The sequence below is a fragment of the Triticum urartu genome, chromosome 6 (genome assembly GCF_003073215.2).
Source record: "Triticum urartu cultivar G1812 chromosome 6, Tu2.1, whole genome shotgun sequence".
Lineage (NCBI taxonomy): Eukaryota > Viridiplantae > Streptophyta > Magnoliopsida > Poales > Poaceae > Triticum > Triticum urartu.
Window position 1 is genome coordinate 403521955 of NC_053027.1, and position 22270 is coordinate 403544224.

Below are 22270 nucleotides of genomic sequence, written 5' to 3' on the forward strand. Positions count from 1 at the left end.
AATGAAACTAATTGGACACTTCCTGATTCAGCTCCTGATCCTATTCCTAAACCAACTCCGAAGAAAAGGGGTGTTCTATTTCTCAATCCTGAAGATATGCAAGAGGCAAAGAAATCCATGAAAGAAAAGGGTATTAAAGCTGAAGATGTTAATAATTTACCTCCAATTGAAGAAATACATGGTCTTAATTTACCACCTATTGAAGAAACACATGGTCTTTATAACCCGACACAGGTAGTAAAGGTAAACTCTCTCTATAGATATGATAAAGCTGAAATCCCATTTACTAAGTTTGCTAGCCCATGCTTAGATGAGTTTGATAAATTTATGGTTAAGCAAGAAGACTTCAATGCCTATTTTGGCAGAGAATTAAAACGCAATGCTGATATGCTTGAACACTTGGGTGATTATATGGCTAATGTCAAAGGTGAACTTAAACTTATTAGTAAACATGCTTCTATGGTTACCACTCAAGTAGAACAAGTACTTAAAGCTCAAAATGATTTGCTCAATGAATTGAATAGTAAGAATAAGGACTATGTTGTTAGAGTGGCTACTAGAACTGGTAAAATGACTCAGGAACCTTTGTATCCTGAAGGCCACCCAAAGAGAATTGAGCAAGATTCTCAAAGAAATAATATATATGCACCTAGCCCTTCGAAAAGGAAGAAAAAGAAAAATGATAGGACTTTGCATGCTTCTAGTGAACCTATTGTTGAAACACCTGAGAATCCAATGATATTTCTATTTCTGATGCTGAAACACGATCTGGTAATGAACCTGAAACTAGTGATAATGTTAATGATGATGCTCAACCTAGTAATGATTATGATATAGAAATTGAACCTACTGTTGATCTTGATAACCCACAATCAAAAAAATCAACGTTATGATAAAAAAGACTTTGTTGCTAGGAAACATGGTAAGGAAAGAGAGCCTTGGGTTCAAAAACCCATGCCTTTTCCTCCCAAACCATCCAAGAAAAAGGATGATGAGGATTTTGAGCGCTTTGCTGAAATGATTAGACCTATCTTTTTGCGTATGTGATTAACTGATATGCTCAAAATGAATCCTTATGCTAAGTATATGAAAGAAATTGTTACTAATAAAAGAAAGATACCAGAAGCTGAAATTTCCACCATGCTTGCTAATTATACTTTTTAGGGTGGAATACCTAAGAAACTAGGAGATCCAGGAGTACCCACTATACCATGCTCCATTAAAAGAAATTATGTTAAAACTGCCTTGTGTGATCTTGGAGCCGGTGTTAGTGTTATGCCTCTCTCTTTATATCGTAGACTTGATTTGAATAAGTTGACACCTACTAAAATATCTTTGCAAATGGCTGATAAATCAACTGTTATACATGTCGGTATTTGTGAGGATGTGCCTGTTGTGGTTGCAAACGTTACTATTTTAACGGACTTTGTTATTCTTGATGTTCCCAAGGACGATAGTATGTCTATTATTCTTGGAAGACCCTTTTTGAATACTTCAGGGGTTGTTATTGATTGCACCAAAGGCAATGTCACTTTTCATGTTAATGGTAATGAGCATACGGTACACTTTCCGAGGAAACAACCTCAAGTCCACAGTATCAATTCTATTGGAAAAATTCCATTGATTATTTTTGGAGGTTTTGAATTTCCTCTTCCTATTGTCAAGAAGAAATATGATATTCTTATTGTTGGGGATGTGCATATCCCCGTTGAGGTAACCTAGTGTTATTCGAAAATTCTCCGGTTCCATGTTATTCGGAATGAGTTTGTTAACAAGACTTGATCAACCTTGTTAATGGATTCCTTTTGATGATCATGAGATGGATGAAGTTAGAAAACACAACTCTCTGTACCCTCCTTTTACTTTCTGTTATTTATATTAAATAAAATAAAAATAGTATTTTCTGTCTGTTTTCTGATTATCCATGCAATATAAAAATACCCCGAAAATAAAAGTTCTCCAAATGCCCTGAAATTTAAATATGATTTTTCTGGAATATTTGAGAATATTTGGCACTAAGAACACAGCAGGGGGGCATCCAGCTGGCCGTGAGGGTGGAGGGCACGCCCTACCCTCCTGGGCACGCCCCTGCCTCGTGGGCTCACGGTGGCCCTCCTCCACTTATTCCTACACCCAGACACTCCTCATTCCTCCCACAAACACCATTATCTAGCTCAAGCACGAGTTCTAGCTCATTTTTCTGCGATTTTCGATCTCCTTGCTCAAAGCACCTCTCACAAAACTGCTTTGGGGGATTGTTCCTTGGTATGTGACTCCTCCCACTAGTAGAAAACAGGGCTATGGTCCAGGCCGGCTCAGCCCATTAGTCCCGGTTCAGTCTAGAACCGGGACTAATGTGAGCATTGGTCCCGGTTCGTGCGGCTAAGGAATTAGTCCCGGTTCATCTAGACCTTTTGGTCCCGGTTGGTGGGATGAACCGGGACCAATGGGCCTTGCTCCTGGCCCACAATCATTGGTCCCGGGTCGTGCCACAAACCGGGACTAATGGGGATGAGACCTTTAGTCCCGGTTCGTGCCACGAACCGGTACTAAAGGTCCCATTTTTAAACTAAACCCCCCCCCCCCCGTGTGGATCGCCTTTTCAGTTTAAAAAAATAAAAGAAAATGATGGAAATGTCAAAAAAATAAAAGAAACTAAGTTTCACATGTGATATGTGGTCTAGTTGTTGGGAAAATTTACAAATATGAATTTCGACTTCATTTACAAAATCTCTCTGGAATTTGTAAAATGGGCATAACTTTTGCATACGAACACGGATGAAAAAGTTTTTTATATGAAAAATCATCTACTCGAAAAGTTTTTTATATGAAAAATCATCTACGGCCTGTTTGCAAATTTCTAGAATCCTCAAATTCCAAAAGGAAAAAAAGTTATGCTCAAATTTCAGTTTTTTTAAATTTCAGTTTTTTTAAATACTTATTCAAGAAGTATTAGTGTTACTAAATAATTATTCAAGAATATTAGTGTTATTAAATAATTATTTCACCTTTTTTGAATTTTGGTCAAATCTAGTCAAACTATGGTCAAACTGTGGTCAAACAATGGTCAAACTACTTATTCAAAAATATTAGTGTTACTAAAAAATTATTGTTTTTTAGAACAATAGTTTTAAACTCAAACAGTGAAATATGTGACTTCATGCTCAAGCTAAATTCCTGAGGGTAAATAGGATTGACATCTTACTATTGTCAGGAAAACAACAAGTGCAGACTTGGAAATGAGGGAGAATAGAACCCCGAATTTAAGCGTGCTCAGGCTGGAGTAGTGAGAGGATGGGTGACCGTTCGGGAAGTGAGATGATTTGGAATGATGAGGGGTGATTAGAGATTAGAGGTTAAAATAATTCAGAAATTTGAAAATAAAAAAATTTCAAAAAAAAATTTCAAAAAAAAATTTCAAAAAAAATTTCAAAAAAAATCAGGAAATTTCCTTTAGTACCGGTTGGTGTTACCAACCGGGACTAAAGGTGGACCAGCCACGTGGAGGGCCTTTAGTCCCGGTTCTGGATTAAACCGGGACTAAAGGGTCAGGGCATTAGTACCGACACTTTAGTCCCGGTTCCAGAACCGGGACTAAAGGCCCTTACAAACCGGGACTAAAGGCCCTTTTTCTACCAGTGTCCATTGGTCCAATTAGTTTTTTTCTAGTGCTTTATTCATTGCAAATTTGTGCTTCCTAGGTGACCATGTTCTTGAGATTGCATGTCAAATTTATATGGTTCCAAGTAGTTTTGATGCATGATATAGGCTCTAGGCACTTGTAGGAGTAGTTGCTATCAATTTTGTTGAGTTTGGTTTACTTTTATTTGAAGTTAATAAAAATTTCAAAATTTTTTAGAGGAAGAAATATGTTTAGGAAAATGTACCAAGGTGGTTCTTCAAGGAAACAAGGACCCAGGCTTGCAATGCGTGATGCTGATGATGGGCCACCGAGGGACGCTCCAGTGTGGCCTTGTGAATGGCCTTCAGAGGACTTCATGGATCGAGCGGGAATTAAGGAAGAATTTAACGCATATTTGCGTAACGCTGATCTTGTGAGCTTGGAGGAAGAAAAATGACGTCAGTACCACTATCTCACTAGCTCCTTTATGAGGAGGTTTGAATTTTCATCTTCACGTAATTCTCAAACTGTCATGTTTGATCTTTATGAAAATTCTTACACTATGGACTTAGAGGACTTTACCACTGCTTGCAAACTTCCACAATGGGGTAGTACTAGTGAACCTCGGAAATCTAAATTTAGGGATTTTCTTGATAGCATAACTGTGGGGGAATCTAGAGATATAGCACAAGCTACCATAGGGAGCATTCACTTTCCCGCTATACATTATTTTGCTCTCTTCATAGGTAGATGCACTAACGGTAAACATGAAGCATGTCACATGTGTGTCCCTGACCTCAGTATTCTTAGGAGTGCTATGTTAGGAGATAAATCTTGTAATTTGGGAGCCGTTGTTGCACGTAGGTTGCATCTTAATAGATTTAATGGAGATTTCTTGGGTGGAATTTATGCAACCCACATAGCTAATTTTCTTGGTATAACCATACGTGAGGATGATATTGAGTTGCCTCCTGCTTATTTGGATTATGAGGCTATGGTTCGTCATCAGTTTGTTGAGAGGAACGATCAGTTCCTCCAGTACCGACTAATCTTTGACAAACGACGCACCTATCACGTCGCTCTCCCTGCTTCTACTTTCTTTAATTTTCAGGAAAGGGAGAGATATTCTATAACCAGAGAGGAGGCGGAAGAGTATAAGAGGAGGGCTGAGATAGCTCGCCTCCAAGCTGTAGCCCACGATGCAATGACTGCGACATCTCAGTACGACCCCAACTACAACTTTGGATATCCGCCAGGCCATCCGTGGCATTAGACCAACTTAGGCCAAAAGCCTAAGCTTGGGGGAGTACGTATTTCTCACCAACATTACATTCATGTTCACACACTCATTGCTAGATGTCGGTGCTCATACTTTTTAATTGTAATATCCATGCTAGTTTATTTCCTTTTTATGCTTTCTTCTTGTGTGTTTGATAAACCTTAAGAAAAAAACAAAAAATTAGTTGTAGCTTTTAATTAGTTTACTTTCCATGCTTGTAGTAGTAATTAAAAAGAAAACCCAAAAAGATTTCTTATTCTTCTTTTGCTTGTTGAGAGATTTCCCATGTAAATAGTTTTATTTCTTTTCTTTGGGGGTCGATAGGAGAAGATCATGATTAAATTGTTAAAGTGGCTCTTATATGCGTTATTTGATCTGACAAAAGAGCCCATATTGCCTTGTCTTCTCCTGTTTATTGAATGCTTGTAGATTCCAGCTTAGTCCAATGCACGCGCATTATTATTATTATTATTCACATCATTCGGTCGTGCAAGTGAAAGGCAATTATGACGATATATGATTGACTGATTGAGATGGGAGAAGCTGGTATGAACTCGACCTCTCTTGCTTTTGTAAATATGATTAGTTCATCGTTCCTGATTCAGCCTATTATGAATAAACATGTTTGCGATGACAATTAGAGATCATAGTTTCTTATGCCATGCTTAATTAGCTAGGAGCTTATAATGGTTTACCTTGCATGCCAACATGCTATTAAAATGGTTGTGATGTGGTATGATAGGGTGGTATCCTCCTCTGAATGATTTAAGTGACTTGACTTGGCACATGTTCACGCATGTAGTTGAAACAAAATCAACATAGCCTTCACGATATTTATGTTCATGGTGGATTATATCCTACTCATGCTTGCACTCAATGTTCATTAACTTTAATGCATGTTCATGGCTATTGTCGCTCTCTAGTTGGGCGCTTCCCAGTCTTTTGCTAGCCTTCACATGTACTAAGCGGGAATACTGCTTGTGCATCCAACTCCATAAACCCCAAAGTTATGCCATATGAGTCCACTATACCTTCCTATATGTGGTATCTACCTGCCATTCCAAGTAAATTTGTATGTGCCAAACTCTAAACCTTCAAATAAATATCTTGTTTTGTATGCTCAAATAGCTCATGTATCAACTAGGGTTGTCCATATCTTCCATGTTAGGCGGTTTATTCTCCAGAGGAGTGGACTCCGCTCCTCACTCACGAGAAAAAGGCTGGTCACCGGGATGCCCAGTCCCATGCTTTATGCAAATCAAATCAAAATAATTGCAAACAAAACTCCCCCTGGGACTCTTGTTAGTTGGAGGCACTCATTGTTTCGAGCAAGCCATGGATTGATGCTTGTTGGTGGAGGGGGAGTATAAACTTTACCATTCTGTTTGGGAACCGCCTATAATGTGTGTAGCATGGAAGATATCGCCATCTCTTGGTTGTTATGTTGACAATGAAAGTATACCTCTCAAAATATTATTCACCTCTATTTCAAAACCGAGCTCTGGCACCTCTACAAATTCATGCTTCCCTCTGCGAAGGGCCTATCTATTTACTTTCATCTTGAGTCATCATCCTCTTATTAGAAAGCACCAGTTGGAGAGCACCACTGTCATTTGCATTCATTACTGTTAGTTTACATTGAGTATGACTTGACTGGATCTCTTTTACCATGAATTACAATGTCTAGTCAGTCCTTGGTCTTTAAAGGTGCTCTGCATTTATGTTTTGCGGTCTCAGAAAGGGCTAGCGAGATACCATCTTGTTATATCATATTATGATTGTTTTGAGAAAGTGTTGTCATCCGAGATTTATTATTATTGCTCGCTAGTTGATTATGCCATTGATATGAGTCAACATGAGACCTAAGAGTTATTGTGAATATGGTTAGTTCATAATATTTGCTGAAAACTTGAATGCTGGCTTTACATATTTACAACAACAAGAGCAAACAGAGTTTGTAAAAGTTTTTCTTTATCACTTTCAGTTTGTCAACTGAATTGCTTGAGGACAAGCAAAGGTTTAAGCTTGAGGGAGTTGAAACATCTCTGTCGTATCTACTTTTCCAAACACTTTTGCCCTTGTTTTGAACTCTAACTTGCATGATTTGAATGGAACTAACCCGGACTGACGATGTTTTCAGCATAATTGCCATAGTGTTATTTATGTGCAGAAACAAAAGTTCTCGGAATGACCTGAAACTCCACAAAGCGTATTTTTGGAAATAATAAAAAATACTAGCAAAAGATCAAGGCCAGGGGGCCCACACCCTAGCTAGCCACGAGGGTGGGGGCGCGCCCCCTACCTCGTGGGCCCCCTAGAGCTCCTCCAACCTCAACTCCAACTCTATATATTCGTGTTTGGAGAGAAGAAAAACCAAGGAGAATGATTCATCGCGTTTTACGATACGGAGCCACCGCCATGCCCTAAACTCTCTTGGGAGGGCTGATCTGGAGTGCGTTCGGGGCACCGGAGAGGGGAGTCCGTCGCCATCGTCATCATCAACCATCCTCTATCACCAATTTCATGATGCTCACCGCCGTGCGTGAGTAATTCCATTGTAGGCCTGCTGGATGCTGATGGGTTGGATAAGATTTATCATGTAATGGAGTTAGTGTTTTTAGGGTTTGATCCCTAGTATCCACTATATTGTGAGATTGATGTTGCTATGACTTTGCTATGCTTAATGCTTGTCACTAGGGCCCGAGTGCCATGATTTCAGATCTGAACCTATTATGTTTTCATGAATACATGTGAGTTCTTGATCCTATCTCGCAAGTCTATAGTCACCTACTATGTGTTATGATCTGGCAACCCCGAACTGACAATAATCGGGACCACTTCCGGTGATGACCGTAGTTTGAGGAGTTCATGTATTCACTATGTGTTAATGCTTTGGTCCGGTACTCTATTAAAAGGGGGCCTTAATATCCCTTAGTTTCCGCTAGGACCCCGCTGCCACGGGAGGGTAGGACAAAAGATGGCATCCAAGTTCTTTTCCATAAGCATGTATGACTATATTCGGAATACATGCCTACATTACATTGATGAATTGGAGCTAGTTCTATGTCACCCTAGGTTATGACTGTTACATGATGAACCACATCCGGCATAATTCTCTATCACCGATCCATTGCCTACGAGCTTTCCATATATTTTTCTTCGCCTATTTACTTTTCCGTTGCTATTGTTATCATCACTACAAAATACCAAAAACATTACTTTTGATATCGTTACCTTTTGCTACCATTACCACTACTATCATATTACATTGATACTAAATATCTTGCTGCATATATTAAGTTTCCAGGTGTGGTTGAATTGACAACTCAGCTGCTAAAACTTGAGAATATTCTTTGGCTCCCCTTGTGTCGAATCAATAAATTTGGGTTGAATACTCTACCCTCGAAAACTATTGCGATCCCCTATACTTGTGGGTTATCAGACACCTACACCAATTAGTGAGGAAGCTAATGATGATGATCATGAAACTTCAGATCAAGTTACTACCGAACCTTGTAGGTCAACTAGAGTGAGATCCGCACAAGAATGGTACGGTAATCCTGTTCTGGATGTCATGTTACTTGACCATGACGAACCTACGAACTATGAGGAAGCAATGATGAGCCCAGATTCCACGAAATGGCTTGAGGCCATGAAATCTGAGTTGGGATCCATGTACGAGAACAAAGTATGGACTTTGATTGACTTGCCCGATGATCGCTGAGTCATTAAGAATAAATTGATCTTCAAGAGGAAGACGGACGCTGATAGTAGTGTTACTATCTACAAAGGTCGAATTGTCGCAAAATGTTTTCGACAAGTTCAAGGTGTTGACTATGATGAGATTTTGTCACTCGTATCAATGCTTAAAAGTCTGTCCGAATCATGTTAGCAGTTGCCGCATTTTATGAAATCTGGCAAATGGATGTCAAAACTGTATTCCTTCATGGATTTCTTAAAGAAGAGTTGTATATGATGCAACCAGAAGGTTTTGTCGATCCTAAAAGGTGCTAACAAAGTGAGCAAGCTCCAGCGATCCATATATGGACTGGTGCAAGCATCTCGGAGTTGGAATATATGCTTTGATAAAGTGATCAAAGCATATGGTTTTATATAAACTTGCGGTGAAGCCTGTATTTACAAGAAAGTGAGTGGGAGCACTGCAGCATTTCTGATAAGTATATGTGAATGACATATTGTTGATCGGAAATAATGTAGAATTTTCTGGAAAGCATAAAGGAGTGTTTGAAAAGAGTTTTTCAAAGAAAGACCTCGATGAAGCTGCTTACACATTGAGCATCAAGATCTATAGAGATAGATCAAGACACTTGATAAGTTTTTTCAATGAGTACATACCTTGACAAGATTTTGAAGTAGTTCAAAATGGAACAGTCAAAGAAGGAGTTCTTGCCTGTGTTGCAAGGTGTGAAGTTGAGTAAAGAATCCAAACGCGACCACAACAGAAAGTAGAAAGAGAATGAAAAGTCATTCCCTATGCCTCAGTCATAGGTTCTATAAAGTATGCTATGCGGTTTACCAGTCCTATTGTATACCTTAGCATCTTTCTGGCAAGGGAGTACAATAGTGATCTAGGAGTAGATCACTGGACAGCGGTCAAAATTATCGTTAGAGGACTAAGGAAATATTTCTCGGTTATGGAGGTGATAAAAGAGTTCGTCGTAAAGAGTTACGTCGATGCAAGCTTTTTACATTGATCTAGATGACTCTAAGTCTCGATCTGGATACATATTGAAGGTGGGAGCAATTAGCTAGAGTAGCTCCGTGCAGAGCATTGTAGACATAGAAATTTGCAAAATACATACGGATCTGAATGTTGCAGACCTGTAGACTAAACTTCTCTCCCAAGAAAAACATGATCACTCTTTGGGTGTTAATCACATAGCGATGTGAACTAGATTATTTACTCTAGTAAACCCTTTGGGTATTAGTCACATGGAGATGTGAACTAATCACATAAAGATGTGAATTAGATTATTGACTCTAGTGCAAGTGGGAGACTGAAGGAAATATGCACTAAAGGCAATAATAAAGTTATTATTTATTTTCTTATATCATGATAAATGTTTATTATTCATGCTAGAATTGTATTAACTAGAAACTTAGTACATGTGTGAATACATAGACAAACAAAGTGTCACTAGTATGCCTCTACCTGACTAGCTTGTTGAATCAAAGATGGTTAAGTTTCCTAGCCATAGACATGAGTTGTCATTTGATTAACGGGATCACATCATTAGATAATGATGTGATTGACTTGACCCATTCCGTTAGATTAGCATTTGATCGTTTAGTATATTGCTATTGCTTTCTTCATGACTTATACATTTTCCTATGACTATGAGATTATGCAACTCCCGAATACCGGAGGAACACTTTGTGTGCTACAAAATGGCACAACGTAACTGGGTGATAATAAAGGTACTCTACAGGTGTCTCTGATGGTACTTGTTGAGTTGGCATAGATCGAGATTAGGATTTGTCACTCCGATTGTCGGAGAGGTATCTCTGCGCCCTCTCGCTAATGCACATCACTATAAGCCTTGCAAGCAATGTGACTAGTGAGTTAGTTGCGGGATGATGCATTACGGGATGAGTAAAGATACTTGCCAGTAACGAGATTGAACTAGGTATTGAGATACCGACGATCGAATCTCGGGCTAGTAACATACCGATGACAAAGGGAACAACGTATGTTGTTATGCGGTTTGACCGATAAAGATCTTCGTAGAATATGTAGGAACCAATATGAGCATCCAGGTTACGCTATTGGTTATTGACCGAAGACGTGTCTCGGTCATGTCTACATAGTTCTCGAACCCGTAGGGTCCGCACGCTTAACGTTCGGTGACGATCGGTATTATGAGTTTATGTGTTTTGATGTACCGAAGGTAGTTTGGAGTCCCGGATGAGATCGGGGACATGACGAGGAGTCTCAAAATGGTCGAGATGTAAAGATCGATATATTGGACGAATATATTCGGACATCGGAAAGGTTCCGAGTGATTCGGGTATTTTTCGGAGTACCGGGGAGTTACGGGTATACGGGGGAAGAAGTATTGTGCCTCATGGGCCAGGTGGTGGAAGAGAGGAGGCAAGACAAGGCAGGGCGCACGACCCCCTAGCCCAAACCGAATTGGACTAGGGGGCTGGCCCCCTTTCCTCCTTTCCTCCCTCTCCTTCCTCTCCTCCTTCCTTTCCCCCCTCCTAGTAGGAGTAGGAAAGGGGAGTCCTCCTACTAGGAGGAGGACTCCTCCTCCTGGCGTGCCCTGCAATGGCCGGCCGGCCTCCTCCCTTGCTCCTTTATATATGGGGGCAGGGGGCACCCCAAGACACACAAGTTGATTGTTCCAAGCCGTGTGCGGTGCCCCCCTCCACCATAGTCCACCTCGGTCATATCGTAGCGGTGCTTAGGTGAAGCCCTGCGTCGGTAGCTTCATCAACACCGTCACCATGCCGTCGTGCTGACGAAGCTCTTCCCCGAAGCTCTACTAGATCGTGAGTTCGTGGGACGTCACCTAGCTGAATGTGTGCTGAACGCAGAGGTGTCGTACGTTCAGTACTGAGGATCGGTCGATCGTGAAGACGTACGACTACATCAACCGCGTTGTCATAACGCTTCCACTTACGGTCTACGAGGGTATGTAGACAACACTCTCCCCTCTCATTGCTATGCATCGCCATGATCTTGCGTGTGCGTAGGAAATTTTTGAAATTACTACGTTCCCCAGCAAATACTGCTCCGGAGGGTGATCGTTCGCCGGCCAGACCGCGTCCTTCTTTTTCACTATTTGCGCCGATCTATGCACGAATCCAGCTTGCTGCTGTGTGCGAGCGCGCGCCTGGCAGCTGGTCAAAATCTCCAATGACTAGAAACACATCCTCACTAGTTGCGCATGTTGCTGGTCCGTCGTAGCAGACTTTGGACCCGATGTACAGCCTGGCATGAAATTTTCCTGACTCTGGTTTAGCTGTACACAAAGTAGCAGAAGTAGCAGTCGGCCTCATAGTGTATGCTACAAAACTAGCAGTAAGGCATTAGTACTTGTTCACGTATGTGTTAAGAGGAATCAATGGCCTGGCCATGGCAGCCTTGACACTTAAAAAATTAAAGGAAAAGGAGGGAATCTCCCTGGATGGCTGTTGTCGTGCAGGAGCATCCTCGGCTCTACCGCCTGGTATGGGCTTGTCCTTGGCCTATACGTCTCGAGACACATCACCGTATACGTCAGGCAAGGGAGGCTATTGGTCGATCTCTATGGACACGCCACATTTGCCTGATCTCCTGATCTCCAACGAGGCAGTGTCGGCACTACATGATGCATGCCTGCCCGGCAGTGGCCTCAGTTCGCCTAGTATAACAGGATTGCCCGACGCCGCACGAGATCAAACCTAGTCTGTAAAGAAAATAGAGCAATAGTGCAGACAATAATTGCAAAAGAAAATCGTATGTATGCGGAATAGATTGAATTGAAATCATAACACCTGATTTATGTCGTTGATCCGTGTCGACACCTAGGAGGCTCTCAATGAAAGCACCAATGTTGGTTCTATATCTGGCGTATCTCGTAGTAGGGGTCCTAAGCTAGGCGTCTTGGACACGGATTTTACCCAGGTTCGGGCCCTCTTGATGGAGGTAATACCCTACATCCTGCTTTTGATTGTATTCATATGGGGGATAGTACAGAGTACATACATCTACCACGAGATTGTTATAATGAATATGAGATTGTCTATTGACTTGCCTGGCCTCGGTTTATATAATGCACCGGAGGCCTAGGGTTTAGAGGAGAGTCCTTGGCTTGGGCGCCAAGTCTTGTGGAGTCTTCCTTGTATGCAGCATGGGATGTCCGAACTGGCCCAATAATGATCCACCATGGGGGTCCTCAGCCCGATCCACCTAACCGGGAGACGACGTGGTGAGTACCCTCTAGTCTAGGACATCGTCACCCGTGCTCGTGCTCGTGCGTGCCCCTCCACCAACCGTGGCGCCGGCCCCCGTGCATTTGGCTGCACCTGCCGCGCCCATGACCTTGCCCGTGCGTGCCCCTCCACCCACCGCGGCGCCGGTCCCCGTGCATTTGGCTGCACCCGCCGCGCCCGTGCACATGCCCGTGTGCGCGTGCCCCTCGGCGGCATGGGACACTGCCGCCGACTGCTACCTCTCAGCGGCGCCAATTGACGTCCTCTCATGCCCCGCCCGTCGATCGTGCGACGACATGATGTTTGATTTACATGTGAAGAACATTTTGTGCTGCCTTGAAGACTTCAACAACGGCGTCCCGGAGGACGACAACAACAACGACGGCGCGGCACGCCGCCTCCGCCGCCGCTGGAAATAGTTCTTTTGGGGTTTAATACTGTATCTCGAATTCTCGATCGTGTGAATATAAATTCGCAGTGTGACTGAATGAAAGATATGGTTTGAACGAACTTGCGTTTTTCTCTCTTAATGTACAGACTTATCAAATGGTTTTCTTTTGAAAAAAGTGTCAATGGTTTTTAAATATAAAACACTCATCACAAACATTTTAGTTAGAACACCCGTATGCAAACTGACAGCTTCCCCAGGAAGCCAAGGGAAAATGTGCCGAGTAGGATTTCTGCATCCCTTCAACGCAAATGGTTGTTTTGCATGACCCATGTGCAACCACGTACAAACAATTGGTAAGATTTGCATATCTGTCATTTTGGGTATGTTGCCATTTGTCAAACTGGAAAGATTGACATTTGTTTATCTAGTAACATTGCCATTTGCCAACCTTTTAACACTGCGATTTGTCAAAATATGCAGCTAAAAATCACTAGCACTATATAATTTTTGCAACTAAAATCACTAGCACTGTTCATATGGACACCACTAGCAGGCGTGAGTTGATGGACGCATATGCAAATGTACCATTGATTACATACAGCAAGTCATTAACCCACAACGACAACGAGGATAAACGTTGGATTATAGATCATTTCCAACAAAACATTCTAGTAAAGTTTTTCTCACACAAGAAATAACAAAGCGATGAAATGAACTTCAGCTCAACCACTCGCCGGTGTTGAAAACGCTAGATTTGAACCAGAAGTGATTCTCTGGGAAGGGCCAGCTACTGTCAATCTCAAGACCAACACAGGACTGATCATCCAGGCTAAAGCGACCTTTGTCAGGACCCATATTGGGACGGCAGGGAAGCATAGTAATGTCTCAGGTATAGATACAGTTGCTTCTCATAAATGGTAGTAACGTTGTGTCAACAGCAGCTGGATCGCCTTCCACCATCATTGGATAGTTTTGTCCAAGGAAGAGTGAGTTTCCTCCAAGACTTTCAATATTGAACCAGGGAGAAGGTGTTGGCGCTAGTACACTAGTATCCATCCCGAATACCCTGCAACGGATGTTGGAATAGGTCCGGAGAGTGCGACCATGCGAGACAACACCTGCTTCCTTAGTAACATCAGCAGTGCCCTGTATACAGACAAGAAGAGGTGATCCATCGGAATAAGTTGCCAGGCGCCACTGAGTATATGGGTCCTGCTCGTCCTCATGCTCGTGATCATCAGCATCGTCATCTCCCACTTGGTTACAAAAAAATTCAAGTATAGGTGGTGGAATGTTCACAGGACCTTGGAAACACAAGAAGGTTAATTAGTAAAGGGAAACTAGCTAACCCACATGCATGTGGATGAAACAATTATAATTACGGTGGAAGACAAACGTACCGAAAGCATCAGGATTCCATGAAAAAACAGTGCCACGAGTGGTGGCAGCAAACACAAGACCCTCATATTGAATTGCATCACAGTACTCATCCATGTATAGAAATTGATTTTTGAGCAATATCGATCGAGGCGTGGAAGTAAGGACGGCAACAAGCTTGCCGAAGATAGCAACAACTTCATAGTTCCTGTAATACCAAGAGCGGTTGGGAACTCGACAAATTGTTATCTTCTATAGACGACAGTCACCATGATCATATTTGAACTCACGTAGAATACCAGTGTACTCAACCTCTGGGCAGTCGTCTGAGATTTTTGGAAGTGGAACCCAGTGACGAGTGTACACATTCACAAGTTCCCACTCGCAGTTGTACCCAATATAAACAACCCAATCTCCATTTGTGCCTACCCAAGCCTTGCCCTCAAGAGATGGCATCTCAACATCATACATATCATTATGAAGCGGCATCAACTTACACAAGGCGAAGCTTCTCTCGTCCCCGTGCCAGTCAGCTGGGTCACGGCGAAGAAGATAGGGGAGATCAAACCACTCCTGGACCCTTGGGTTCCTTGTAATGATGTTATTAGTTGAGTCGAGAATGGTCTTGAATGAACCTGCCATGCTAACCGAGATGATGACGTCGCACTGATCAATGAGTTCCTCCACCATGTCATCATTCAGATCGGGGGAAGAATATCGGGGTCGTTTCCAGCCTGTTCCCTCCATGGAGAAGATAATCAAACAATGGCAGAAGGAAGGGTCAAGGCAAATGGATGAGGGAGGAAGGGCGTGCGACGGCAGTTCCAAATCGAGAGGGAAAGGTGAAGAGTAGGTAGACGGTTGCCACGGTACATGAAGAGGCGCCTGGGGAGCAAACGATTTCCACAGAGGTCACACACTGACGACAAGGGCCGAGTGAACCGCATGCATATATCACACACACCTTGATCTGGCTGACCGTTTCTTTTGTGTTGCCTAATCACAAACAGTTCATCCGAGTGAACGGTATGCTGTATATCGCACACACCTTCATCTGGCTGCCCGTTTCTTTTGTGTTGCCTAATCACAAACAATTCATCCGAGTGAACCATATGTTGTGTATCGCACATGCCTTCATCTGGCTGCCCATTTCTTTTGTTCCTCCTCATCGCAAATAGTTAATTGAACTGGACCATATGCCTTTCATCGCACAAGCAACTAAAATCTGAACCGTGTTTGATGCATCCGTCATTGCAAACGTTTTATACATTTTTGACAGTTTTCATACACCACCGTTTGCGATTATTGCATCGCACATAGTTTCTCAAAGGGTCTCTGATTGTAATGTCGCGTTAGCAGCATCCTGCATTAGTGACCCCTCGAACAAGAGCGCTTCAAGCGACGGCTCATCGCCACCGCGCGGAGCCTGAAAAAGAAACAACAGCAGATTAAAGCCGAACATGATATGCTCAATGACAGACGGACTAAGGTCCTATCCGCTGAAGAAGGATTTGGCTTTGAGCGCCCAACAAAGAGTTATCCCCAATGCAGGCTACTGCCACAATTCGATGACGAGGCCCTTGCGCCAATACCGTCAAAATACAATCAGGATGATCAATCAGACCAACCACCATGTGGACAGGACAAAACGGCTAATTATGCCGAACACCAGCCCACGCCCCCTCACCATAGAGGCAAGGAGACAGCGGCTCCAGGCTACAAGTACGACCTACATCAGGACCTGGCCAATAGAGCCTGCCATACCAAATCAATCTATGGATCAAGAGGACGTGCCCGCACATGAGATGACGGCCATCAAGCCTGGCACAACAAGCATAACCAAGTCCGGGGTCAGCACCGAACACAGATGTCATCCGAACTCCGTCATGATGTCGCACGGTACAAAGGTGCTGCACACCCTATGTGCTTTACCGATGAGGTAATGCAGCACCAATTTCCGGAAGGGTTTAAACCCGTGAACATTGAGCAATACGATGGAACGACGGACCCCGCCTTTATGGATTGAAGATTTTCTTCTCCACATTCACATGGCTCGCGGAGATGACCTCCACGCCATTAAATACCTCCCTCTAAAGCTGAAAGGACCGGCACGACACTGGTTGAACAGCCTCCTAGAGAACTCTATTGGAAGTTGGGAAGACTTAGATGATGCTTTTCGGGCCAACTTTCAGGGCACTTATGTCCGGCCACCGGATGCTGATGACCTGAGTCACATAGTCCAGCAACCCGAAGAGTCAGCTCGCAAACTTTGGAATCGGTTCTTAATTAAAAATAACCAAATCGTGAACTATCTGGACGTCGAAGCCTTAGCTACATTTAAGCACAGCGTTTGTGACGAATGGCTCGCCTGACACCTCGGTCAGGAAAAGCCAAAGACTATGGCAGCTCTTACTGCACTTATGACCCGCTTCTGTGCGGGCGAAGATAGCTGGTTGGCTCATAGAAGCAACAATACCAGCGACCTCGGCACTTCTGAGGCCAGGGACGACAATGGAAGGCCATGACACAACAAAAACAAGCGTTGGAACATTAACAAAGAAACAGAGGATACGACAGTAAACGCCGGATTCAGTGGCTCCAGACCCAGTCAGCAGAAGAAGTCGTTCAAAGGTAATAGGGATGGTCCATCCAACTTGGAGAAAATACTAGAGAGACCTTTCCAGATTCATGGCACCCCTGAGAAGCCTGCCAACCACACCAACAGAAACTGCTGGGTTTTCAAATAGGCCGGTAAATTAAATGTCTAACATAAGGGGAAAGGACCTCAAAGCGAGGATAATGATGAGCCTCGCCCGCCGAACACTGGGGAACAAAAACAATTTCCCCCTGAGGTGAAAACAGTGAACATGATCTATGTCACCCACATCCCCAAGAGGGAGTGCAAACGCGCATTAAGGAACGTCTACGCGGTAGAGGCTGTCGCCCAAAAATTCAACCCATGGTCGGCTTGTCCGATCACCTTTGGTCGCCGGGACCACCCAACCAGTATCCGTCACGGAGGTTCGGTAGCCCTGGTACTCGATCCTATCATTGACGGATACCATCTCACTAGAGTCCTTATGGACGGCGGCAGCAGCCTCAACTTGATCTATAAGGATATTGTCCGTAAGATGGGTATCAGCCCATCAAGAATCAAGCCTAGCAACACTATCTTCAAAGGAGTGATACCCGGTGTGGAGGCCCACTGCACGGGCTCATTAACACTGGAAGTAGTATTCAGCTCTCTAGACAATTTCCGAAGTGAAGAATTGATCTTTGACATCGTCCCTTTTCTCTATGGTTATCATGCACTGCTCGGACAATTTGCTTTCGCCCACTTTAATGCAGTCCCACACTATGTTTATCTGAAGCTCAAAATGCCTGGACCTCGTGGCGTCATCACAGTAAATGGGAACATGGAGCGCTCCCTCTGTACTGAGGAGCATACTACGGCCCTAGCAGCCGAAGTACAGGGCAGCCTCATCAAGCCGAACAACTCATCAGTCATCAAGACCCATGACACTGCTAAACGTGTATGATCCATGTTACAATGCGGTAGCTCGGTGGAACTGGAGCTTGAATAGCAGTTTCGCCTCCGTCGATCGCCCCATAAGGTTGCGGCATACGTACCTCGCGTACATAACTACACACTTAAAATACACTGGGCAACGCCGGAGGCACACTACGGAAAAGGTCCATAGTACGGCTTGACCCTATTCGGACCTCAAATATTTTTTCCACTGTAGGTTCGTTAAAAAACCTACCTGATCTATGGTCGTACGGGGACTCCCTTCTAGGTCCCTGTCGGTGTCAAAACCGGCGGATCTCGGGTTGTGGGTCCTGAACTGTGCGTCTAGGCCGGATGATAACAGGAGGCAGGGAACACGATGTTTTACCCAGGTTCGGGCCCTCTTGATGGAGGTAAAACCCTATGTCTTGCTTGATTAATATTGAGGATATGGGTAGTACAAGAGTAGATCTACCACGAGATCAAGGAGGATAAACCCTAGAAGTTAGCCTATGGTATGATTGTTGTATATGGAGTTGATTGCCTACGGACTACAACCCTCCGGTTTATATAGACACCGGATAGGGTTAGGGTTACATAGAGTCGGTTACAATGGTAGGAGATCTTGAATATCCGCATCGCCAAGCTTGCCTTCCACGCCAAGGAAAGTCCCATCCGGACACGGGACGAAGTCTTCAATCTTGTATCTTCATAGTCCAGGAGTCCGGCTGAAGGTATAGTCCGGCTACCCGAACACCCCCTAATCCAGGACTCCCTCAGTATCCCCTGAACCAGGCTTCAATGACAACGAGTCCAGCGCGCAAATTGTCTTCGGCATTGCAAGGCGGGTTCCTCCTCCAAGTCCTTCATAGAAGATTGTAAACACCAAGAGTAGTGTCCGGCTCTGCAAAATAAGCTTCCACATATTACCATAGAGAGAATAATATTAACACAAATCAAATCTGCTGACGTATTCCGCAGTGCGTCATCACACTACAGCCAAGTCCTTCACTCGAATCGTTTTCACTTTTCCACCTCAGCGTGTTTTGCGAGGCGGTTTCCTTGGCACGTCTTGTCAAAGCAGAGATCGTGTACCCCCCTTTTACGGGATTCTCATCAATACAGACGTGGGTAACCCAACCGCGCCACTTATCACGGCGCTTGGGAGGCAAGCGAGTTTTACTAGGCAGGTGGGGACACACAACCGCATCCGCCCATATAAGGGGACAAGGATCCACCTTTTTACCTACGCCTTCTTCCTCCTTTGCCTATCCATCTCCTGCGCACCCGAGCTCCAGCGCCCAAGCCCGCACTTCCCACCTCAACCTTCTCCAGCAATGTCCGGAGCGGGAGGCAAGTGGATGGTCTCCTCTGCCACGTAGGGCAAAGTCAAGAAGCTAAGGAAGGCCGGATACCTGTCCAAGGACATCGCGCACCGGCTTCCCAAAGAGGGGCAGCTTCTCCCCACCCCAAGGCCCCATGAGAGGGTAGTATTTTTCCCCCACTTCCTCCGCGGACTGGGTTTTCCACTCCACCCATTTGTCCGGGGACTCATGTTCTACTACGGCCTTGATTTCCACGATCTGGCTCCGAACTTCATCCTCAACATCTCAGCATTTATCGTCGTGTGCGAGGCTTTTCTCCGCGTCCGCCCTCATTTCGGCCTCTGGCTCAAGACCTTCAACGTCAAGCCCAAGGTGGTGCGCGGCAGCCAGGCGGAGTGCGGAGGCGCCATGGTGGGCAAGATGGCCAACATCCTATGGTTCGAGGGCTCTTTCGTGGAGACCCTAAAGGGATGGCAATCCGGGTGGTTTTATATCACCGAGCTGCGTGATCCGAAATGGACCGCAGCCCCCGAGATCCGATCCGGACCCCCCATGCGGCTTATGTCCTGGAAAGAGACGGGCCTGTCGTGGGGTGACGAAAAAGAGGTGACCGGATTGAAAACATGCATCCAGTCCCTGGTGAACAAGCCAGTCTGGCCTTTTAATGTAGTCCAGGTTATGCTCATCCACCGGATCCTCCCGTGCCAACAACGGGATTTTAATCTGTGGGAGTTCGACCTAGCCTAGCATCAAACCCTCAGCAGGCTCTTCGACACGACGTACGAAGACGCCTGGAAGATGCTCTTCAAGGGCTCCGAGGCTCCCGCATCCGCTTCCGAGGACCGCGGATACAGCTCACAGCGGCACGCTAGCGAGGTATGCCATCTACACCTTTTACAGGATGTTAAGCTTTTTCCATAGTTTGACTCTATGCAGGATCTAAACTCCCTTACCTTTGAAAGGCTTGGCAGGCGATATCCGGACCAATTAACTGTCCGGCTCCGCTGCCCGAAGACACAGCCCCAGCTCTACTAGCGAAGCTGCTGGTTCCGGCACATTATGTGGCACCAGAGAAGAAGGCCAAGAAGAAGAAGACAATGGGGACTCGAAAGAGTGCCCGCAACGTGGTAGTGTCGGACTCGTCATCTGACGAGTCCGAGACTCCCTCCTCCCGCGAAAACCAGGAGGAGGAAGAAGAAAACTCTCCCCCCCAGTGGAGGAGGAGAGAAGAGGAAGGCCGCCCCAACGGGGGAGGCCGAGGGGTCTAGGAAAAGGAAGACCCCTCCGCCAGACTACGCCCCCAATGCCGAAGAGGGCAAAGAGGAGTGGCCAAACAGGGCTAAGCGTCCGGCGAAATCGTAAGTTCGGATATCAGAATAACTCATGATGTTCCTTTGTTGCACAGCTTTCCCTAATGTCGAATGTAGTTATGCAGTCCGCCCCGGGCCGAATTCGACGAATCGTCGGGCGGCTCCCTGGACTCATCGGACGTGAACTCAGTTCTGCCCGCTGTCTCCCCCCGCACTGCAGACGACGCCGAAGTGGCGTCGCGACAAGCTCTGGGGCAGGAGGAGGTGGTCCCAGAGGAGCCGCAAGGCAACCTCCTGGACTCCAGGGGTGAAGGGGATAACGCTCCCCAGGGCTCTCAGTCTGGCTTTGTGCCGGACACCGTGCCGGAATCTTCCACAGTTCCGGACCGTGGTAGGCGAACTCTTCCAAGAGGAGCAAGCCTTCTGAGCCGGCGGCCTCCGTCCAACCGGAGGTGCCGGACAATCTGCTGGAGGTGCTTGACGATGCCTCCATCGACGAGGGGCACCGTACTACTATGAGTACAGTGATCCAGAAGGTTCAGTCCGCCAAGAGCGGACTGACTGAAGCTTGCGCTAGCCTTCTAACAGGCTTCGAGGTAAGTAAAAAAATGTAAAAATATTACCGCATAGACAGTAGCCCCTGATGCTCTGTTTGGCGTTCGGAAAGAAAAGCCGAATAGAGGATCTATTAAATATCGCAGGAGTCTAACAAAAAAGAGTCAATATGCGTATGAAGGCTTCGCTGCTATCCACCGCCGCACTGACTGCGGAGGTGGGTGTCCTGAAGCAGGACCTCAAGCGGACCGAGCAAGAGCTCGGCCTTGCCAAGCGGCGGCTCGAGGAGGAAGAAGGTAAGAAATACCTTACAGAAAAAGTGCCTATAAAAAGGCTTGATTGCAAAAAGAGTAACAGGATTGTACTGCTTATTGTAGGGGCCACGACTGAGGTGGCGACCCTTAAGCAGGCGTTGTCTGAGGCCGAAAAGAAAACGGCCGCGGAGCGCACCGAGCGAGACAGACTTGGGGCTCAGGTCGGCGAGGTGCAGCAAGAGCTTCAGGCTCTCATGAAAAAACATGAGAGTTTGGAGCTGGAGTCGAAGGCGCAAGCATTCGAGCTTGCAATGGCCCTAGAGGCTGCCAAGTCTTCCAAGGCCGAAGCCCAAAATGCCCTCCAAGAGTTGGAGGAGATGAGGAAGATAGCAGCGGGTAAGGCATTCTTTAGTGAACTACCTGTTACTTACCCGAATCCGGAGCTCTCCAGGGGCATTCGCAGATCTTCCCCGCAGCGTATCCGACGCCACCGCATTCTACCGAGCTGAAGAGGGTAGCTCGACGGAGAAGGTGTTCTGGTCTCATTATTCTGAGGCCGGATACCCTGTGCCCTTGAGCGACCAGCTGAAACAGCTGGTCGAGCTCCACAAGGCGGCCGAGCAGGCCATGAAGGGCTTCATAGTTCGGCTGTGGTCCGAAGAGGCCCTACCTGGGAGCTATTTCGGGCTGGTGCGGCGGCTGGTGGAG